This window comes from Scyliorhinus torazame, chromosome 6 (assembly GCF_047496885.1).
Source record: "Scyliorhinus torazame isolate Kashiwa2021f chromosome 6, sScyTor2.1, whole genome shotgun sequence".
Taxonomy (NCBI): domain Eukaryota; kingdom Metazoa; phylum Chordata; class Chondrichthyes; order Carcharhiniformes; family Scyliorhinidae; genus Scyliorhinus; species Scyliorhinus torazame.
Window position 1 is genome coordinate 80,407,733 of NC_092712.1, and position 22,069 is coordinate 80,429,801.

At 52.1% G+C, this 22,069-nt stretch overlaps 1 protein-coding gene across 2 annotated transcripts in view; it reads right to left on the minus strand.

Annotated features, from left to right (window-relative positions):
• The window catches only part of jcada (junctional cadherin 5 associated a), a 483,762-nt gene that overhangs the window by 388,491 nt on the left and 73,202 nt on the right, over positions 1-22,069 (minus strand). The window contains exon 1 of one of the 2 annotated variants that reach the window (XM_072508375.1): positions 3,814-3,926. The exons of the other annotated variant lie outside the window; for it this stretch is intronic. The gene's annotated coding sequence lies outside the window, so the exon portion shown is untranslated. Of the gene's footprint in view, positions 1-3,813; positions 3,927-22,069 lie in introns of those variants that run through there. 2 annotated transcript variants of the gene reach the window in all.

Sequence of the window (22,069 nt, forward strand, 5' to 3'; positions counted from 1 at the left end):
AGAGACTCATTAATAACATGTTGCAAGGTTTTCCCTCTCGAGGCCTGCTCACTACCAATTTTAAACAGACCTTGTGATATGCAGCAAGTGGTTAGCACTCCCTCCAGAAATAGTCCAAGGTAGACCAACAAAATGAATGTCCTCGAAGTGTAGGTCCTGCTCACTCGCTACTGAGAGAAAAAATGGATAAAGCAGCAAGCGCTAGATGGGATCAACAAGGAAAATGTTAAAGTAATGTTTTGTGGAAGTGTTTTGGCCTCTCTAAAAAAGTTCTCAAATGTTGACTTGATAACAACCCGCCTTCAATGCCATCCCAATCAGCCAGCTTGGATTCTGCAAACCTTGCTCACTTCACTCACTGCCTCCCAAATGACAAGCTGCTCTCAACGTTTGGAACATTCTGTTAGCTCATAGTTTCCAATAAAGCATGAAAATGACTCAGGTCACACAAGCAACATCCAGCTCTCACCCTTTGTACATTATACACTCTACAATCAAGAATGCTCTTGTGATTGCTAAATTCAAATTGACCTTTTGAATAATAAATATAAAAATGGTGTGAAGAACTAAGCAATGGCACTATCTTAAGCTATGGCATATAACATATGGTACATGCTGGACTTGTAAGACCTTGGGTCATTGTCTGTGTGGTGTCTGCACATTCTCCCCGTGTCTGCCTGGGTTTCCTCCGGTGTCGTGTTGGGTGTTCCGCTATACAAACGAACCAACACGGTTGTAGATGGTACAACTCTGTTTTATTATTCTTGATAACATCTACTGTATACTTCTGGCTGTGGTTCGTACTTTACCAGTTAACCTGTGGACCCAGCCCTCACACTATCTTAGAGAGGCACTCAGCACATGGTGTATGTCTGAGTGGCACGCTGTGAGCTCTGTGCTCTGAGCTATCTCCTGCTGGAATGAGCGGGAACTGTGGTGTTCCCTGTTTTATAGTGCGTGTGCTCTCACTGGTGATTGGCTGTGATGTTGCGTGTGTGTTGATTGGTCCGTTAATCTGTCCATCAGTGTGTGTGTGTGATTGCACCATGATATGTTTATATGAATATGACGACATCCGGGTGCTCCGGTTTCCTCCCACAAGTCCCGAAAGGCTTGCTTATTAGGCGAATTGGACATTCTGAATTCTCCCTCTGTGTATCCAAACAGGCGTCAAAGTGTGGCGACTAGGGGCTTTTCACAGTAACTTCATTGCAGTGTTAATTTGTGATACTAATGAAGATTATTATTGGTCAGGCCTCAGTTACAAGAAGTACCGGACCCAATTTTGGTCTCCTCCAATGCATGTTTTGGGTAGTGTGCAGAGGAGAGCCACTAGACCACTTTCCAGTTTGAAGCATCTTAGTTTTCTCGATGGGCTAAATGAATCGTACTTCATACTTTAAGGAGGCCTATTTGGGCCAACCTTATTGAGGTTTATTGGACGATGAAGGAATTGGATTGTATTCCAGTTGATAGTTTGTTCAAAGTGAATAGGTTAGGGAGGGCCAATTTTAAATTGAACAGGGCCAACCTTGGTCTGATATCAGGAGATATCTTGTCTAGGATTATCAAGGCCAGAGTGATCTTCTGGACTGGCTTTGATCACCTAGGGTGGGGGGATGTGCAGAGAGCAATTTCCCAGATTATATTTCCCCCGAATTTGGCATGGGATTTTGATCTGTTTTATCACCTTTGCCATAAAGACAAATGGTCTGGATGGATTGTAGTGTGTACATGTTTGGTGAAATTCTCCGTTTGGGAGAGTAAGTGTTGACGCCGGGGCTGAATTATGTGTGGTTCATGTTCCCATTGGGGGCGCTATTTGTGGAGCAATGCAGGACATGCCATGTGCCAGCACTCCGCTGGTGCGAATTCCAAGCAATTCCCGGCCCGGTGGGTGTTCTAACCGCTGGGTCTGGAGTTAGCACCAAAACGCCTGGCAGCTGGAGCTGTTTTACGCGCTCCACTTACCACACACTCACTGCAGCCACCAAGATGGCTCAGAGAAGACCTGTCCCCCAAGTCGGAAGTCTGAGACGGACTCAAAGCTCCATGTTCACTGTTTTTATAGCCTCACGCTCCCCGTCCGCAGCCATGCACCCAGTCCACATTTGTAAATACTTGCAGTAATTCACGCCCGCGTGACCTCCACCCGAGAGGAGCATCGCAGAAGGGAGCTGCATACTGTGTACAACCCGCTAATCACATTTAAATATATGCAAATATCAGTTTTGCATGACGCCGCCAACACGGGGCGCAAACCTCATTATCACCGCCAGTCAGGGACCAGAGCATGACGTCCAAATCGACGGTAGGTGCGGATCTTAATTTTGGCCGGAAGCCCGATTCCCTACCTGATCGCTGTTCGAGTTGCGGCATTGCGAGGCGGAGAACTTTGCCCATTGTGAGGGAAGGATTCTCCGGTTCCACTGTAGTGAATGGAGTTTCGGCTGAGCGCCAAATTCTCCATTCTTGCTGGCAGCAGTGGCAGGCCGAACTCAGATGGGAGGATCCTGGCCAAAGTGCGTGAGCCAAATTGGATGGATGCTGGGGCCTTTTCGAGTTCGCCATTGTATCTCTGTCCATATAAACCTTAGATTTAGAATTCCACTTTCATAGAAGTTAAACTCGTTGCGATCAATTGAGCAGACAATGCACATATCTGATTCCCTGACTGCTTACATAGTTGGAATTTTAGTCATCCCACTGCAGTGAAGATCCTAGACTAATCTTGCAGTTTTCACCTTAAATATAAGGCCAAGATTTTCTTAACTGCTGAACATCTTTTCGAAAAAGCATTGACAATCGTTGCCAGCACCCTCACCTATAGAGCAGGGGAAGGTTCCTAAATCCAATCCTTGCTTAATGCTGCACTCTCTGATTTCAATGGCTGCTGAAGAACAATATTCAGATTGTTGGTGGTAGAGTTGTGGTGTGAGGAAATCAGTCGAGTACCATAACCCCTGGTTTCAGTGACCCCTGTTAGAAAATGGTTGTCTGGTAAGGATAATCTGAGTTCACTTGTGATACTTTCAGGACTAAACACGCTGTCCAGGCTAACATACGGTATGGTCTTTTGGAAAAGATATCGCATGCACATTTTGACAGGGTAAGTATTGCCCACAAATGCAATGCAGTTAAAAAGGGCAGATCAGGTGGGGAAGCATTCGCTAGAAGTAAATGGTCCAATAGCATTAGCATACTGCTCATTTATTTCTGAGATGACATTATGGCTGAATATACATGCTAAGCGATTATAAATAATCTTCTGGTGCATTTTAAATGTTAAATATACTTACAACGATTCCATTAAACTAAAAAAATTATCATCTTTCCCAATTAATAAATGAATAAATGAATCAATCCTGTAAACCTATCATCCCAATTAGTTTGACTAAGACGTTTCCTCTATGTATTCAGCAAAGAAAGTGAGACGATGATTTACCTCCAATTCTATCTCTCGGCAATGCAGCATTAGCCCTTGTCAACAGCTATTCACAAAATGAACCAAAAGTCAGAGAAAATACATAAATAACAGGGTAAGATCTCAAACCACTAAAATACTCTAAATGGTATAATGCGGAATATTAATGGGATTCTGATTTAATGAGCTTTCAGCACCTTCGTAACACATTATAGTGTACAATAAATTCTGGATGATGCAAGTCATGTTGCTGCTTCATTGTGTTCTCAGCTGCGAGACAGCGAGGGAACAAGAATCTCTCTTAAAAGTTATGAAGTCACTTTGAAAACAACACACCATGTTTGGATTTGTTGCCTAATTTAGGAAACACCACACAACGTTAAACTTACCTGGGGTACGAGAGATGCCCTTTACTCTGCCATTGCGACGGCTGTTACTTATTGAAGTTCCCCAGCTGAATAAAAACACAAGTCTGGGAAAATACACTGCTACTCTCTTCTGCAAAGTGCACTCCCCTTCTTCCTGCAGCTGCTTCCTAAGCAAAACTCTGCTATTGTTCTGTTATCTGCACCACAAAAATGCCCAGCTCTAAAGATCCCTGTGTGCAAAAGTCTGTATCAGCCTTACAGTAACACATTACTGCAATAGTTGTCACATGCAGAGTGCAATTTTACTTGTCAAGCTCCACATTGGATAAAACAAAAAAAAAACCAATTTTTCAAATTGCTTTGTGATAGAATTGGTTCAGAAAGAACATTGATTTAATACAGTATTTGTGCTGATCAATACAACTATGTGTTTTAAAGGCTATTTGATCACAATTGTTGCATAAAGCAATTGCGTGACAGACATAACATAAGAATGATTGAATCCACAGAATCCCTACAGTGCTGAAGGAGGCTGTTCGGCCCATCGAGTCTGTGCTGACCTTCTGAAAGAGCACTCTACCTAGACCCATTCCCCCACCTATCCCCTGAAGACCACCCATCATGGCCAATGAACTTAACCTGCGCATCTTTGCACTGTGGGAGGAAAACGGAGCACCCGGAGGAAACCCACTCAGACACGAGGAGAATGTGCAAACTCCACACAGGCAGTCACCCAAGGACGGAATTGAAATCGGGTCCCTGACACTGTGACGCAGCAGTGTTGAACAGAATACATAACTCAAATGAACAAAATGAATTGAGCCTCCTTTAATTCATTTATAACTATTTCCATTCTTCAATCCTGCTGAGGGAGGTGGCAGAAAGGCTCCACTGCAGATATGTGAGTGAGGATAGTGTGGGAAAGGCTGCCATTGCATTCTCAAAGGGACTCCTGGAGATCGTGTTACGACCATGAGGGCCAACAGAGAGGCAAACCAGGCAGGACTTGAAGTAGCCAAGGAGGTCAGTCGCAAGAGTGTCGTCTCATGTATATGGATAGGGTGCTGATCGAGCTTCAACTATCAGAGCAGGACAGGCAAATGACTGCCCACTTTCATGTGTCACCCGTAACCCTCTGACTTACGCAGCATTCTCCAACACCTGCAGCTGCACTCATTCCCCTCTCTGGAGGCAGCTCCTTACATCCCCATCTAAACAGCCAACGCTCACCCTCATCTTATTGACATCTCACACCCATCTCTAACAAGCACCCTCCACAAATGTTGTCATTCCATCCTTTCGACTTATTCCATTTCTCACAATCATAACCCTCTGTTTTCCCCCCTTGATACCGAACGCCAGGGTATTTCAGCGAAGTGCTTCCCACATCTTGGCCACCAGGGGAGTGCAGGTGGACTCTGAGAAGGAAGGTGGAGAAAAGGGACAAGGAAGTTTAGATTCTGCTTATGGTTCTCCCACTCCTCACCTTCTGTACTCCCCCTTAGTCAGAGCCCTGCTCCACTGAAACCACATGGAATAACTGGTAAGGAAGAGAAAGACTGCTTAGTTCCACAAAGGGAATCACTTTGGCATTAATAGCGAATGCCACTGTTTAATGTTTTTGTTAATGAGGCATCAACTTCATTTCAAACCTCTTTTGTCCAATCATCTCCATTGTTGCTACTCATCTGTCAATTGACGATCAGCCTTGAGGGGAAAGCAGTGTAGAAGGGGAACAAGGATTGTGGGTGTGATGGAGGGATTATTAACTGTGGGATTTGTGTTGGGGGTAGGGATGGGGACAGGGTGGGGGTTGGTGGGCAGTGGGTTCACCATATAGTTTCACAGACACAGCTTCTCTGAATGAAGCCAGTAGGAGTCCATTGCTTTCTCTGGCAGTGAGGTGAGCGGCTGCAGGGAATCCAGCCGCATCAAGCTGCTTCTCATCCTGACCTTTTTGCTGTTCCTGAGGATGACGATCATCACCTTCTAAATCCTCGTGCTCCATTTCTGTCTGCAGTGCCCTGTTGAACAAGGCACAGGAGACTATTACAATTCACAAAAAGCCTTGTTGGTGCACACTGAACGGAACTCCCAGCTGGGTACTGGTATCTGAATCACACCTCAGCAACCCAATGGCTTGCTCATTGATCATCTTTCAGCTCACGTGGCTCCAGTTGTATCCCTCACCTGCATCAGTCCCAAGGTTTCTCACAGGTCCTCAGAGGGCCGCTTTCTCCCCAAATCTCCACTTGCTCACACTGTGTGGAAGTGTGAAAAGCGGTGAGAGATTTGACTGTTGCAGAATGTAGGAATCATGCCAGCTTCTGGGATATATTGCGCGAAAGCCTTCCGGTGGTTACAAACCAATGAGAACATTCATGGTGTGGAATCCCTTTTGATTGATGAAAACGGTTGTTTGATCTGAGAGCAATCACTATCTCAAGTGTCTATCCTCTCCCACGGACCTATCCAAGGTCTGACCCCATGGGCGCGATCTACCCGAAAGGGAACAGAATCCAGTAGCGTTCGGATCGCTATCGAATGGCCATTTGGATAGACTGGGGCCCTCAGATTGGCAAATCCGAGGGCTCTCTTATCCTGACTGGCTTCACCAAGTTGCAAAGTGGATGTAATTGGCAGTCTTGGAAAATGGCTTGGTCACCTGGGAGACGCACCTTTGCACAGCAGATTGTGAAGTCCAGAAGATATCCAAAGGTGCCGAAATTCAGCGTCGAGGTGACTCCGTTGGGCACTGACAATGGGCGCTCACCTAGTCCACTTGAAAGGTTGGCTTCTTCCAGAATACTGCAACCGTCAGCAACGGCCTTCCCAGAATGTCGGAGCCTCCTGATGCACTGTTACTTTATCCTGTCTAGAAAACTGAGCTTCTGTTTGTATACCATGTCTTGGGGATATTGCGTCCTTTGAGCTAAGCTCTGTGCTCCTCCCCTCAGTCTGGTGGAGTGGTAGCTGCTCAAGCAGAAGTTGGTTGCTGCTGGTGTTGCTCCTGAATCTCCTGCTGGTGTTGCTCCTGAATCTCCTGGTGCTGCTGGTGTTGCTCCTGAATCTCCTGGTGCTGTTGGTGTTGCTGCTGAATCTCCTGGTGCTGTTGGTGTTGCTCCTGAATCTCCTGGTGCTGCTGGTGTTTCTCCTGAATCTCCTGGTGCTGTTGGTGTTGCTCCTGAATCTCCTGGTGCTGTTGGTGTTTCTCCTGAATCTCCTGGTGCTGTCGGTGTTGCTCCTGAATCTCCTGGTGCTGTTGATGTTGCTCCTGAATCTCCTGGTGCTGTTGGTGTTGCTCCTGAATCTCCTGGTGTGGCTGGTGTTGCTCCTGAATCTCAAGGTGCTGTTGGTGTTGCTCCTGAATCTCCTGGTGCTGTTGGTGTTGCTCCTGAATCTCCTGGTGCTGCTGATGTTGCTCCTGAATCTCCTGGTGCTGTTGGTGTTGCTCCTGAATCTCCTGCTGGTGTTGCTCCTGAATCTCCTGGTGCTGTTGGTGTTTCTCCTGAATCTCCTGGTGCTGTTGGTGTTGCTCCTGAATCTCCTGGTGCTGTTGGTGTTGCTCCTGAATCTCCTGGTGCTGTTGGTGTTGCTCCTGAATCTCCTGGTGTGGCTGGTGTTGCTCCTGAATCTCAAGGTGCTGTTGGTGTTGCTCCTGAATCTCCTGGTGCTGTTGGTGTTGCTCCTGAATCTCCTGGTGCTGCTGATGTTGCTCCTGAATCTCCTGGTGCTGTTGGTGTTGCTCCTGAATCTCCTAGTGCTGTTGGTGTTGCTCCTGAATCTCCTGGTGCTGTTGGTGTTGCTCCTGAATCTCCTGGTGTGGCTGGTGTTGCTCCTGAATCTCCTGGTGCTGTTGGTGTTGCTCCTGAATCTCCTGGTGCTGTTGGTGTTGCTCCTGAATCTCCTGGTGCTGTTGGTGTTGCTCCTGAATCTCCTGGTGCTGTTGGTGTTGCTCCTGAATCTCCTGGTGCTGTTGGTGTTGCTCCTGAATCTCCTGGTGCTGTTGGTGTTGCTCCTGAATCTCCTGGTGCTGTTGGTGTTGCTCCTGAATCTCCTGGTGCTGTTGGTGTTGCTCCTGAATCTCCTGGTGCTGTTGGTTTTGCTCCTGAATCTCCTGGTGTGGCTGGTGTTGCTCCTGAATCTCCTGGTGCTGTTGGTGTTGCTCCTGAATCTCCTGGTGCTGTTGGTGTTGCTCCTGAATCTCCTGGTGCTGTTGGTGTTGCTCCTGAATCTCCTGGTGCTGTTAGTGTTGCTCCTGAATCTCCTGGTGCTGTTGGTGTTGCTCCTGAATCTCCTGGTGCTGTTGGTTTTGCTCCTGAATCTCCTGGTGCTGTTGGTGTTGCTCCTGAATCTCCTGGTGCTGTTGGTGTTGCTCCTGAATCTCCTGGTGTGGCTGGTGTTGCTCCTGAATCTCCTGGTGCTGCTGGTGTTGCTCCTGAATCTCCTGGTGCTGCTGGTGTTGCTCCTGAATCTCCTGGTGCTGTTGGTGTTGCTCCTGAATCTCCTGGTGCTGCTGGTGTTGCTCCTGAATCTCCTGGTGCTGCTGGTGTTGTTTCTGGGGGAAGGGGGGTGGGAGTGCGAGCAGAGGTGATCAGTGCAGAAAATGGGACCAAGTGCGGCTTCAGCCGTGCGTTCCCCGCGGAGGCCTCCAGTCTACCCAAATTGCCATTCGATAGCGATCTGAGCGCTACTGGATTCTGTTCACATTCGAGTAGATCGCGCCCATGGGGCCAGACCTTGGATAGGTCCGTGGAAGAGGATAGACACTTGAGATAGTGAAATCTGAGTTGCATTGGACTTTCACTTCCTCGCTGCATGTCAAACTCCCATGTCAGCCACTGCTCACTCTTCAGTCTCCCTCATGAGTTCCAAGGCCCTTTCTTCATGAGGGGACATGGAGCGATTTCTGGGATGCCCCCATCTGTCTTCTGACACTCCCTCCGATTATGGCCCACTTTAACCATGGGGACACATAGCAGTCAGAGTGAGACGTTGGCATGCCAGCTTGATGGGGGTGGGTTTAGTTGATGGCATTTTGTGGGCAAGGCTCCTGGCCAAAAAGGGCAGGATGTGGATTGGGGGTTCCTGGAGGGTGGGTTCCGAGGAACATGCATATATGTGGGGTGTTGCTAGTGACTAGGAGATTGGCGGCAGATATGAGAGGTCAAGGAAGGGAGTGATGCCAGGGGAAAACACGTGGTTATTCACTCGAGCTGCTCTGAAGAATTAGGTCGTTCATCGTTTTGCATGCCAATCCTCTTGGTGAGGCTAGCAACACTCACTGCCTCTATCAGCTTCTCCAAGGCTTTGCTCATTATGGATGGGTGCTCTCTACTTCCTGCCCTGGGAAGAGGCTTTCTTTCCTCTCCTTGGCGGTGTCCAGTATCCTGCTGATGTCTGCATCCGGAAACCTGGGAGCAGGTCTTTTCCCAGCCATCCTGTTGGCTGCAAGGGGAGTATGAGCTGCATGAAGCGCTTAAAAACTGCACCAGCTTGTCAGCTTCTCAATGTTAATCCCCACCTCAGAAAATGTAACACCTGGTGATCCAGGTCTCAAGCAGGATGCACCTGACCAGAGTGCTAGCCTACTTCCATGTAGTGAATTGCTCCTCGCTGGAGCTCCCAGTGGCAGCGCAAACTTGCCGCCATTCTCCAGTAGCAGGAGGAATTAGACTCCGGAACGGAAAATCCTGGCCTCTGCTTCTGCCGCCTTTTCAGGAAGAGACTTCCAGAGACTCTCTACCCTCGGAGAGAAAGAAATGCTCCTCATCTCCGTTTTAAATGGACGACCCCTTGATTTTAAACAGTCACCCCAAGTCCTAGATTCTCCCACAAGAGGAAACATCCTCTCCACACCCACCCTGTCAAGACTCGTCAGAATCTTACATGTTTCATATATTGGGGGCGGGATATGATTTGTGTTTAATCGAAATGGGCTAGTCTATTCGCGTCGGACGTTTCCGACGGCGTCAACACGGCCTCAGGATCAGCAATTCTGGCCCCTACAAGAGGCCATCATGGCATGGAGCGGTTCACACCACTCCAGCTGCTGATCCCACGTCAACTGGGCGCCGCGGGATCCGCGCAGTGGCATCGGCGCAACGCGCGCATGCGCAGTGGCTTCCTTCAACGCGCCGGCCCCGACGCAACATGGCGCAGGACTACAGGGGCCGGTGCGGAAGAAAGGAGGCCCCCAGCCAGAGACGCTGGCCCGCCGATCGGTGGGCCCCAATCGTGGGACAGGCCACATCGGAGGCACCCCCCGGTGTCGGACCCCCCCCCACCCCCCGACAGGCCACCCCCGGACCCTTCCACGCTGAGTTCCCGCCGGCTGAGAGGTGTGGACGGCGCCAGCAGGACTCGGCTTTTTTTAAATTGGCCGCTCGGCCCATCCCGGGCCGAGAATCGGCGGGCCGGCCTCCCCGACCGGCGGCGCGCCAACCATGCCAGCGCCAATGGCACCGATTCACTGCTCTGCGGAGAATCGCGTGCCGGTGTCGGGACGGCGTGGCGCAATTCGTGACGATTCTCCGGCCCGGCCCCCGGCTGAGAGAACCCCGCCCTATATTCCACAAAAGTGAACCTCCAAAATGTTAGAAATTACTTGTCACGTGGTGAAAGCACACCTTCAGATCAAATCCTGGAAGAAAAAGGTCTTTCAGCTGTGCAGGGAAGCAGCTGTCCTGTTTCAGGATTTAAAGACTTTCCGGACTATTCGTTTCGCAGTCCAGTCAAATCCTGCTGAGCTCTTGCCTTGTCGATACTGACAAGTCTCAGAAAGAATAGGAAAGCTGTGTACTGGCTGTAAGAGCCAGAATCTTGGGTTAAATGTGCATTCAATATGCCTTTTGACACATTTAATTCACAGACCTACCATCCTCACGAGAATTTCCTGCACATGTTCAAAACCCCAACCATTAAATGCAGGAAGTGAGTGGAATCATGTTGGCTTTCTGACGCATTGACAGTTTATGATGTTTTAGCCACTGGCATAGTCCAGTACAGAATTCTGACATCGCTTGAGTCTTAAGGAAGCTGCAGAAGATTAAGGTTTCCACTTTCATTTCAAGTACCGTTAACTTTCTCCTCCCGCCCCGCATCCCTCCACCTTTACTGGTTAAAATTCTGGCTACCATTTCAAAACTACTGTCTGGATGTACACGCATGGACATTACCGGGACCAGCTAATTTCCACAAAATCCAAGTGGGATGATGACCCATTGTGTTCCACAGACTATTTCACCATCAACGTCTATTCAAGTAACCTTCAATCCTCTTCTTAGACACATAATTACGGAGTTATTTTTGGGAGTTAGTTGACATGTTTTTACTGGAAGTCTTTGTCCCCATATCCATTCTACTTTGGGAAAAAGTCTTTTTAATCTCCAATCTAGCTTGAAGGTTGCTAGTTTTGTATTTATGCCTTTTAGTGATGCTCTCAGAGTCTCTATTAAATAATTTAGTTACTCAGCATTTTATGCGTCTCAAATATATTGTTAATTTTCTTCTCCGATTAAAACAGGGTTGGTTCTGTGATTCCTCAAAACATAGCCCCATCCTGGTTACCTTTTTATGTTTTTCTTTTTTTTTGTTGTAATCTTTATTGTCACAAGTAGGCCTACATTAACACTGCAATGAAGTTACTGTGAAAATCCCCCAGTCACCACATTCCAGCACCTGTTCGGGTACATGGAGGGAGAATTCAGAATGTCCAAATTACCTAACAGCACAACTTTCGGCACTTGTGGGAGGAAACCGGAGCACCCGGAGCAAACCCATGCAGACACGGGGAGAACGTGCAGACTCCGCACAGTGACCCATGTCAGGAATTGAACCTGGGACTCTGGCGCTGTGAAGCAACAGTGCTGACCACTGTGCTACTGTGCCTATGGCTGAATTATCTTCAATATATCAATATCCTTTTGAAGTTAGAGTGGGAAAAATATAACCTAATATTCTACATAAAGAATAGACTAGCCCATTTTAAAAAAATATATATGTTTATTTAAAGTTTTCAACAATTTTCAACCAAATACTCCAGAAAGAAAGAAAGAAAAACAAAATTGTACATAGGAAATCTAACAAGGATACATTAACCCCATTTAACCATGTAGCCACCTGAGTTGGCCACTTCCTGACTTAAAATGGAGAACCGTAAAGGCTGAAGGGAAATTCAGCCAACACAGGCAAAGACTAGCAAATACAGAAATCATGTATATTGGAACCCACAAAACAACCAGACAGCACCGTAACCAGCAGCCATCTGCATAGTAATGTAGCAGCCATCTACATATTAATATGCGATTCCCAGGCACAATGGCAACAATTAAGGTAAACAAAGCCAAGCCAGACCCCTCGGTGCCAGCAGGAGCCAAGACAAAGGAAGGCCAACGGACACTTAGGGACCACCCAGCGATCAGGGAACCGCTCCAGCATTGGAGAAATCGGTCCAAGTGATCGGAAAGCAGTCCAATCACTTGGAACCAGGTACGGAGTCCGCCCCGAAAGGCGGGAAGCCCCTGGGGACTATAAAGTAAAGCCCCCAAGTTCAAATCGCCCTTCTTGACAGGGTCACTCAGCAACGCGAAGCAACCCCTGAGAGTGAACTGTCCAGCGGCCGCCAAGCAAGTAACTCTCAAGTCAACGCTCGCTATGAGATAGGCGCTCCTAGCTACCAGGCCATACCAGCTTTTGAATCCTGCAGACTCAGAACCTGAACGAAAGGCCATTTGTTCCCCTGACCTGGTGGGCCAGTCCGAAGCTAAGTATAGGCCTTTTAGTGATAGGAATAGCCAAGAAAGTAGAGTTATGCATGAGTAGTGATTTATTGTGTATAATAAATGTGTTTTGATTTGAATCTTACTAATTGGTGTGTTGAGTTATTGATCATTACTTGAACTTGAACCTCATGGCGGTATCATAAAGATACCTGATGACTCTAGAGCAAAAGTTAAACAAACAGAGCAAATTACGATTTAAGAGCCAACCAAAAGTTAGCAACAACCAATAAATACAAAAGTGGGGATAGACTCCCCCTTTTAACACAAACATAAACCAACCCCCCCTCCCCCCCCCCCCCCCCCCCCCCCCTTGGGTTGCTGCTGTTTCGACCTGCACTTAGCGTTCTGCGAGAAAGTCTAGGAACGGTTGCCACCGCCTGGAGAACCCCTGCACAGACCCTCGCAAGGCAAATTTTATCCTCTCCAACTTAATGAACCCTGCCATGTCATTGATCCAAGCTTCCACGCTCGGGGGCTTTGCATCTCTCCACATTAGTAAGATCCTTCGCCGGGCTACCAGGGACGCAAAGGCCTCTTTCGGCTCCTGCGCTCCCGGCTCGTCCGATACCCCAAATAGTGCCACCCCCCCCCCAGCTCGGCTGGGACATAGCCCTATGTTCCCCAGGACATAGCCCTCGCAAAGCCCCTCCAGAACTCCTCCAGTGCCGGGCACGTCCAGAACATATGGGCGTGATTCACTGGGCTCCCTGAACATCTCATACATCTGTCCTCCACCCCAAAAAACCTACTCATCCTCGCCTCTGTCATATGCGCCCTATGTACTACTTTCATCTGTATTAGACTGAGCCAGGCGCATGAGGAGGGGGAATTAACCCTGCCCAGGGCATCAGCCCACAGCCCCTCATCCAGCTCCTCCCCGAGCTCCTCCTCCCTCTTGCCCTTCAACTCCTCCACCGAGGCCTCCTCCGCTTCCTGCAGCTCCTGATAAATCGCCGAGACCTTGCCTTCTCCAACCCATACACCCACAATCACCCTGTCCTGAATCCTTCGTGCTGGAATTAGCGGAAATTCCCTCACCTGCCGTCTCACAAACGCCCTCATAGCATATATCTAAAAACGTTTCCGGGAGGCAACCCAAATTTCTCCTCCAGCGCCCCCAGGCTAGCAAAAGTCCCATCTATGAACAGCTCCCCCATTCTTTTAATTCCTGCCCGATGCCAACTTAGGAACCCCCCATCCATCCTGCTCGGCACAAACCTATGATTATCCCGTATCGGGGACCAAATTGAGGCCCCCACCTCACCCCTATGTTGCCTCCACTGCTCCCAGATCTTCAATGTCGCCGCCACCACCGGGCTCGTGGTGTACCGCGTCGGCGGTAGCGGCAACGGTGCCGTCACCAGCGCCCCCAAGCTAGTACCCACACAAGATGCCGCCTCTAGCCTCTTCCATGCCGTTCCCTCTCCCTCCATTACCCATTTACGGATCATCGCCACATTAGCTGCCCAGTAATAACCACACAGATTTGGCAGCTCCAGCCCGCCCCTGTCCTGACTGCGCTCCAGAAACACCCTCTTCCCCCTCAGGGTCGTGCTCACGCATACAAACCCCATAATACTCCTGCTTACCTGCTTGAAAAAAGCCTTGGGGATTAGGATGGGCAGGCACTGGAACACGAACAAGAACCTCGGGAGGACCGTCATCTTGACCGACTGCACCCTACCCGCCAGGGAAAGTGGCAACACATCCCATCTCCTAAAGTCTTCCTCCATCTGGTCCACCAACCGTGTCAAATTAAGTTTATGCAGGGCCCCCCAGCTCCTAGCTACCTGGAGACCCAGATATCGAAAGCTCCTCTCCGCCCTCTTCAACGTCAGCTCCTCTAGCCTCTTTTCCTGGTCCCTTGCATGCACTCCAAAGAGCTCACTCTTCCCCACGTTGAGCTTGTAGCCCGAGAAGTCCCCAAACTCCGTAAGGATCCGCATGACCTCTGCCATTCCCTCCACTGGATCTGCAATATACAACAAGTCATCAGCATACAACGACACCCGGTGTTCCTCCCCTCCCCGGACCAACCCGTATTGGACGCAACAAGAATGAAGTGGGAGGAGGTCCTGGGGATCGAAATAGGGTGGGGACTCTGGAGCGAAGCACTGCATAGGGTCAACTCCACCTCCACGTGCGCAAGGCTCAGCCTGATGCAACTAAAAGTGGTACATAGAGCCCACTTAACAAGAACCCGTATAAGTAGGTTCTTCCCGAAGGTGGAGGATAGATGTGAGCGGTGCCAAGGAGGCCCAGCCAACCACACCCATATGTTCTGGTCCTGCCCCAGACTTGCGGGTACTGGACTGCCTTCTTTGAGGCAATGTCCAAAGTGGTGGGGATGAGGGTGGAGCCGTGCCCGAAAGTTGGGTCTTTGGGGTATCAGACCAGCCAGATCTATTTCTGGGGAGGAAGGCGGACGCCCTTGCCTTTGCCTCCCTGATCGCCCGCCGTAGAATCCTGTTCGGCTGGCGGTCAGCAGCACCACCCAAAGCTGCAGACTGGCTGTCCGACCTCTCGGAATCTCTCCAAATGGAGAAAATCAAATTCGCCATCCGAGGGTCAGATGACGGCTTCCACAGAACGTGGGAGCCATTCACCCGATTGTTCCGAGACCCGTTTGTGGCCAACGAACAAGCAGAAGAATAACCAGGTAGCCAAGAAACAGGGGAGAGTAGCCAAAGCATGAGAGAGATAGATAGACCGGGAGAGGGGGGGGGGGTGGGGGGGGTGGGGGCAGCGAGCTAAATCTAAGAGGAAGGAAAGGTGAGCCACGGGGGGAGGGGGGGGGGGGGCAGGAGCGGGGAGGGGGGGGTGGGGTAGAGGGAAGAGACGGAACAATAGAGGAGAGCCAGGGAGGGGAGGGGTGGCAGGGAAACGTTAACAAACTTAACGTCCACATGAACAGAGAAAAGGGGGAAGACGGGAGGGCCGCAGAAGCGGAACGACAACGGCAGCAAACTCTGTCTGGGAGAAGCAAGGGACGACAACACCACGAACAGATGCCTACCTATGTGTGTGAATAATTTTGCCAAGTGTACAGAGCTGCTGCTGTTGAGCGGGGGCATAATACCATCCGATGGCTTCTCAGGGAAAATTAAAACGTCAGCAGCAGCAGCGACCCGTAGGGAAGTTGGGTTGAGTGGTCCGTTGGGAGGGTGTGGGAAGACTGAGGCGCGTGGGGTCACGTCTAGTCAATTGCTATTGTATATTCTCTTTTTGCACTATGTTAATGTTCACTCTATTTTGCTGTTTTTGGATTAATACTATTTATTATGAAAAACTTTAATAAAACAAATATTTAAAAAAAAGAAATTGAGGCCAACAGGAATCGGAGGGAAATATCTCCAGTTACTGAAATCATACCTCGCACAAAGGAAGTTGGGTGTGGTTGTTGGTGGTCAACCATCTCATCCCAAGACATTGCCGGTCTGCAGAGTCCTAGATCCATCCTTTTTCAGTCACTTCATCAATGACCCTCCAATCCTATGGTCAGAACTGGGGATATTTGATCATGATTGCACAGTATTCACTTCCAATCACAACTCCTCAGATATTGAAGCAGTCCATGCCAGCTTGCTGCAAGGCATGGACAAAATTGGGCTTGGAGTGATAAGTGGAAAGTAACATTCATACCAGGCTTGTCATCTCCAACAAGATAGAGTCCATCTACCTCCCTTGACATTCAAAGGCATTATCATTGCTAAATCTCCCGCCATCAACTGTGTGTTATCATTGGCCAGAAACTTAACTGAACCTTAATACTGTACCTACAAGAGCAGATCAGTGGCTGGGAATTCTGGGGTAAGTAACTTATCTCTTGCCTCCCAACATTTACAAGGCACAAATCAGATGTATGATGGAATACTCTCTGCTTGCCTGGATGAGTGCAACTCCATGAACACTCAAGAAATCTGAACCCACGAAGACAAAGCAGCCACTTGTTTACCACCACAGACAACCCTTAAAATTACACTCCCTTCACCATTGATGCACAGTGGCAGCATTGTGCACAATCTGAAAGATGCACTGCACCAACTCGCTAAGGCTCCTTCGACAGCATCTTCCGAACCCGCAATCGCTGCCAGGAAGGACTGGTGTGGAAAATGCAGGGAACACTACCATCTGCAAATTTCCGTCCAAGCCACATCCTCTCCCAAGTTGAAAATACATTGCCATTCCTTATTTGTCACTGGAACAAATTCATGGAACTTTTCACCTAACAGTACTGTGGGAGTATCTTCATCATGCAGACTGCAGTGATTCAAGAATACAACGAGAGCAATTCTCCAGCCACGTTGTGTCCGGCGCAAAGCACACTATGCCGGGAGAATAGCTGGAGAACCCCTAAACAAGGGTCACACTGGGTGCCAAAAAGAGTGCGATGCTCCTGGCCCACTGCAGCTGGTGTAATCCGGTTCATGCTCTGGCTGGGTGTGAGCCAGATTAGCATATTTAAGTGATCATTTAAATATTGTTTAAATATTCATTTAAACATGCTTGGTCAGCTGGAAGACATTTTCCTTCCGGGCTGGCACAGCAAACGGCCGGCTGGATTCACTACTGGTCTCCACCTCCACCAAGGTGTCACTCACCTGGCGTACCAGCGTTTGGGGGGGGAGGGGGGGGGCTGATGCCCGCTAGAGGGAGGGTTTGTCAGCTAGAAAGCGGCAGGGCTTTGGGATGGCCCCGATGCCAGCGCTCCATTTCGTGGGTGGGGGCGTTCAGGGGGTTGATGCCAGTGAGGATGGTGGTGAGGGGGAGGGACACAGAAGCTCAGACGTCAGTGACGTTGTGCGGGGGTGTCAGTGACGTTGTGCGGGGGTGTCAGTGACATTGTGCGGGGGTGTCAGTGACGTTGTGCGGGGGTGTCAGTGACGTTGTGCGGGGTGTCAGTGACGTTGTGCGGGGGTGTCAGTGACGTTGTGCGGGGGTGTCAGTGACGTTGTGCGGGGGTGTCAGTGACGTTGTGCGGGGGTGTCAGTGACGTTGTGCGGGGTGTCAGTGACGTTGTGCGGGGGTGTCAGTGATGTTGTGCGGGGGTGTCAGTGACGTTGTGCGGGGGTGTCAGTGACGTTGTGCGGGGGTGTCAGTGACGTTGTGCGGGGGTGTCAGTGACGTTGTGCGGGGGTGTTAGTGACGTTGTGCGGGGGTGTCAGTTACGTTGTGCGGGGGTGTCGGTGACGTTGTGCGGGGTGTCGGTGACGATGTGCGGGGTGTCAGTGACGTTGTGCGGGGGTGTCGGTGACGTTGTGCGGGGTGTCGGTGACGATGTGCGGGGTGTCAGTGACGTTGTGCGGGGTGTCAGTGACGTTGTGCGGGGTGTCAGTGACGTTGTGCGGGGGTGTCAGTGACGTTGTGCGGGGTGTCAGTGACGTTGTGCGGGGGTGTCAGTGACGTTGTGCGGGGTGTCAGTGACGTTGTGCGGGGGTGTCAGTGACGTTGTGCGGGGGTGTCGGTGACGTTGTGCGGGGGTGTCGGTGACGTTGTGCGGGGGTGTCAGTGACGTTGTGCGGGGTGTCAGTGACGTTGTGCGGGATGTCAGTGACGTTGTGCGGGGGTGTCAGTGACGTTGTGCGGGGTGTCAGTGACGTTGTGCGGGGGTGTCAGTGACGTTGTGCGGGGTGTCAGTGACGTTGTGCGGGGGTGTCAGTGACGTTGTGCGGGGTGTCAGTGACGTTGTGCGGGGGTGTCAGTGACGTTGTGCGGGGGTGTCGGTGACGTTGTGCGGGGGTGTCGGTGACGTTGTGCGGGGGTGTCAGTGACGTTGTGCGGGGGTGTCAGTGACGTTGTGCGGGGGTGTCAGTGACGTTGTGCGGGGTGTCAGTGACGTTGTGCGGGGGTGTCAGTGACGTTGTGCGGGGTGTCAGTGACGTTGTGCGGGATGTCAGTGACGTTGTGCGGGGGTGTCAGTGACGTTGTGCGGGGGTGTCAGTGACGTTGTGCGGGGTGTCAGTGACATTGTGCGGGGTGTCAGTGACGTTGTGCGGGGGTGTCAGTGACGTTGTGCGGGGTGTCAGTGACGTTGTGCGGGATGTCAGTGACGTTGTGCGGGGGTGTCAGTGACGTTGTGCGGGGGTGTCAGTGACGTTGTGCGGGGGTGTCAGTGACGTTGTGCGGGGGTGTCAGTGACGTTGTGCGGGGGTGTCAGTGACGTTGTGCGGGGGTGTCGGTGACGTTGTGCGGGGGTGTCAGTCACGTTGTGCGGGGGTGTCAGTGACGTTGTGCGGGGGTGTCAGTGACGTTGTGCGGGGTGTCAGTGACGATGTGCGGGGGTGTCAGTGACGTTGTGCGGGGTGTCAGTGACGTTGTGCGGGGTGTCAGTGACGTTGTGCGGCGGTGTCAGTGACGTTGTGCGGGGTGTCAGTGACGTTGTGCGGGGGTGTCAGTGACGTTGTGCGGGGGTGTCAGTGACGTTGTGCGGGGTGTCAGTGACGTTGTGCGGGGGTGTCAGTGATGTTGTGCGGGGGTGTCAGTGACGTTGTGCGGGATGTCAGTGACGTTGTGCGGGGGTGTCAGTGACGTTGTGCGGGGTGTCAGTGACGTTGTGCGGGGGTGTCAGTGACGTTGTGCGGGGGTGTCAGTGACGTTGTGCGGGGGTGTCAGTGACGTTGTGCGGGGGTGTCAGTGACGTTGTGCGGGGGTGTCAGTGACGTTGTGCGGGGGTGTCGGTGACGTTGTGCGGGGGTGTCAGTGACGTTGTGCGGGGGTGTCAGTGACGTTGTGCGGGGGTGTCAGTGACGTTCTGCGGGATGTCAGTGACGTTGTGCGGGGTGTCAGTGACGTTGTGCGGGATGTCAGTGACGTTGTGCGGGGTGTCAGTGACGTTGTGCGGGGGTGTCAGTGACGTTGTGCGGGGGTGTCAGTGACGTTGTGCGGGGGTGTCAGTGACGTTGTGCGGGGGTGTCAGTGACGTTGTGCGGGGGTGTCAGTGACGTTGTGCGGGGGTGTCAGTGACGTTGTGCGGGATGTCAGTGACGTTGTGCGGGGTGTCAGTGACGTTGTGCGGGATGTCAGTGACGTTGTGCGGGGGTGTCAGTGACGTTGTGCGGGGTGTCAGTGACGATGTGCGGGGTGTCGGTGACGTTGTGCGGGGTGTCTGTGACGATGTGCGGGGGTGTCAGTGACATTGTGCGGGGGTGTCAGTGACGTTGTGCGGGGGTGTCAGTGAAGTTGTGCGGGGGTGTCAGTGACGTTGTGCGGGGGTGTCAGTGACGTTGTGCGGGGGTGTCAGTGACGTTGTGCGGGGGTGTCAGTGACGTTGTGCGGGATGTCAGTGACGTTGTGCGGGGTGTCAGTGACGTTGTGCGGGATGTCAGTGACGTTGTGCGGGGTGTCAGTGACGTTGTGCGGGGTGTCAGTGACGTTGTGCGGGGGTGTCAGTGACGTTGTGCGGGGTGTCAGTGACGTTGTGCGGGATGTCAGTGACGTTGTGCGGGGGTGTCAGTGACGTTGTGCGGGGGTGTCAGTGACGATGTGCGGGGGTGTCAGTGACGTTGTGCGGGGGTGTCAGTGACGTTGTGCGGGGGTGTCAGTGACGTTGTGCAGGGGTGTCGGTGACGTTGTGCGGGGGTGTCAGTGAAGTTGTGCAGGGGTGTCGGTGACGTTGTGCGGGGGTCTCAGTGACGTTGTGCGGGGGTGTCAGTGACGTTGTGCGGGGATGTCAGTGACGTTGTGCGGGGGTGTCAGTGACGTTGTGCGGGGGTGTCAGTGACGTTGTGCGGGGGTGTCAGTGACGTTGTGCGGGGTTGTCAGTGACGTTGTGCGGGGTGTCAGTGACGTTGTGCGGGGGTGTCAGTGACGTTGTGCGGGGTGTCAGTGACGTTGTGCGGGGTGTCAGTGACGTTGTGCGGGGGTGTCAGTGACGTTGTGCGGGGTGTCAGTGACGTTGTGCGGGGGTGTCGGTGACGATGTGCTGGGGTGTCGGTGACGTTGTGCGGGGGTGTCAGTGACGTTGTGCGGGATGTCAGTGACGTTGTGCGGGGGTGTCAGTGACGTTGTGCGGGGTGTCAGTGACGTTGTGCGGGGTGTCAGTGACGTTGTGCGGGGTGTCGGTGACGATGTGCTGGGGTGTCGGTGACGTTGTGCGGGGGTGTCAGTGACGTTGTGCGGGGGTGTCAGTGACGTTGTGCGGGGGTGTCAGTGACGTTGTGCGGGGGTGTCAGTGACGTTGTGCGGGGGTGTCGGTGACGTTGTGCGGGGGTGTCAGTGACGTTGTGCGGGGGTGTCAGTGACGTTGTGCGGGGGTGTCAGTGACGTTGTGCGGGGGTGTCAGTGACGTTGTGCGGGGGTGTCAGTGACGTTGTGCGGGGGTGTCGGTGACGTTGTGCGGGGGTGTCAGTGACGTTGTGCGGGGGTGTCAGTGACGTTGTGCGGGGGGTGTCAGTGACGTTGTGCGGGGGTGTCAGTGACGTTGTGCGGGGGTGTCAGTGACGTTGTGCGGGGGTGTCAGTGACGTTGTGCGGGGGTGTCAGTGACGTTGTGCGGGGTGTCAGTGACGTTGTGCGGGGGTGTCAGTGACGTTGTGCGGGGGTGTCAGTGACGTTGTGCGGGGGTGTCGGTGACGTTGTGCGGGGGTGTCAGTGACGTTGTGCGGGGGTGTCAGTGACGTTGTGCGGGGGTGTCAGTGACGTTGTGCGGGGGTGTCAGTGACGTTGTGCGGGGGTGTCGGTGATGTTGTGCGGGGGTGTCGGTGACGTTGTGCGGGGGTGTCAGTCACGTTGTGCGGGGGTGTCAGTGACGTTGTGCGGGGTGTCAGTGACGTTGTGCGGGGTGTCAGTGACGATGTGCGGGGGTGTCAGTGACGTTGTGCGGGGTGTCAGTGACGTTGTGCGGGGTGTCAGTGACGTTGTGCGGCGGTGTCAGTGACGTTGTGCGGGGTGTCAGTGACGTTGTGCGGGGGTGTCAGTGACGTTGTGCGGGGTGTCAGTGACGTTGTGCGGGGGTGTCAGTGATGTTGTGCGGGGGTGTCAGTGACGTTGTGCGGGATGTCAGTGACGTTGTGCGGGGGTGTCAGTGACGTTGTGCGGGGTGTCAGTGACGTTGTGCGGGGGTGTCAGTGACGTTGTGCGGGGGTGTCAGTGACGTTGTGCGGGGGTGTCAGTGACGTTGTGCGGGGGTGTCAGTGACGTTGTGCGGGGGTGTCAGTGACGTTGTGCGGGGGTGTCGGTGACGTTGTGCGGGGGTGTCAGTGACGTTGTGCGGGGGTGTCAGTGACGTTGTGCGGGGGTGTCAGTGACGTTGTGCGGGATGTCAGTGACGTTGTGCGGGGTGTCAGTGACGTTGTGCGGGATGTCAGTGACGTTGTGCGGGTGTCAGTGACGTTGTGCGGGGGTGTCAGTGACGTTGTGCGGGGGTGTCAGTGACGTTGTGCGGGGGTGTCAGTGACGTTGTGCGGGGGTGTCAGTGACGTTGTGCGGGGGTGTCAGTGACGTTGTGCGGGGGTGTCAGTGACGTTGTGCGGGATGTCAGTGACGTTGTGCGGGGTG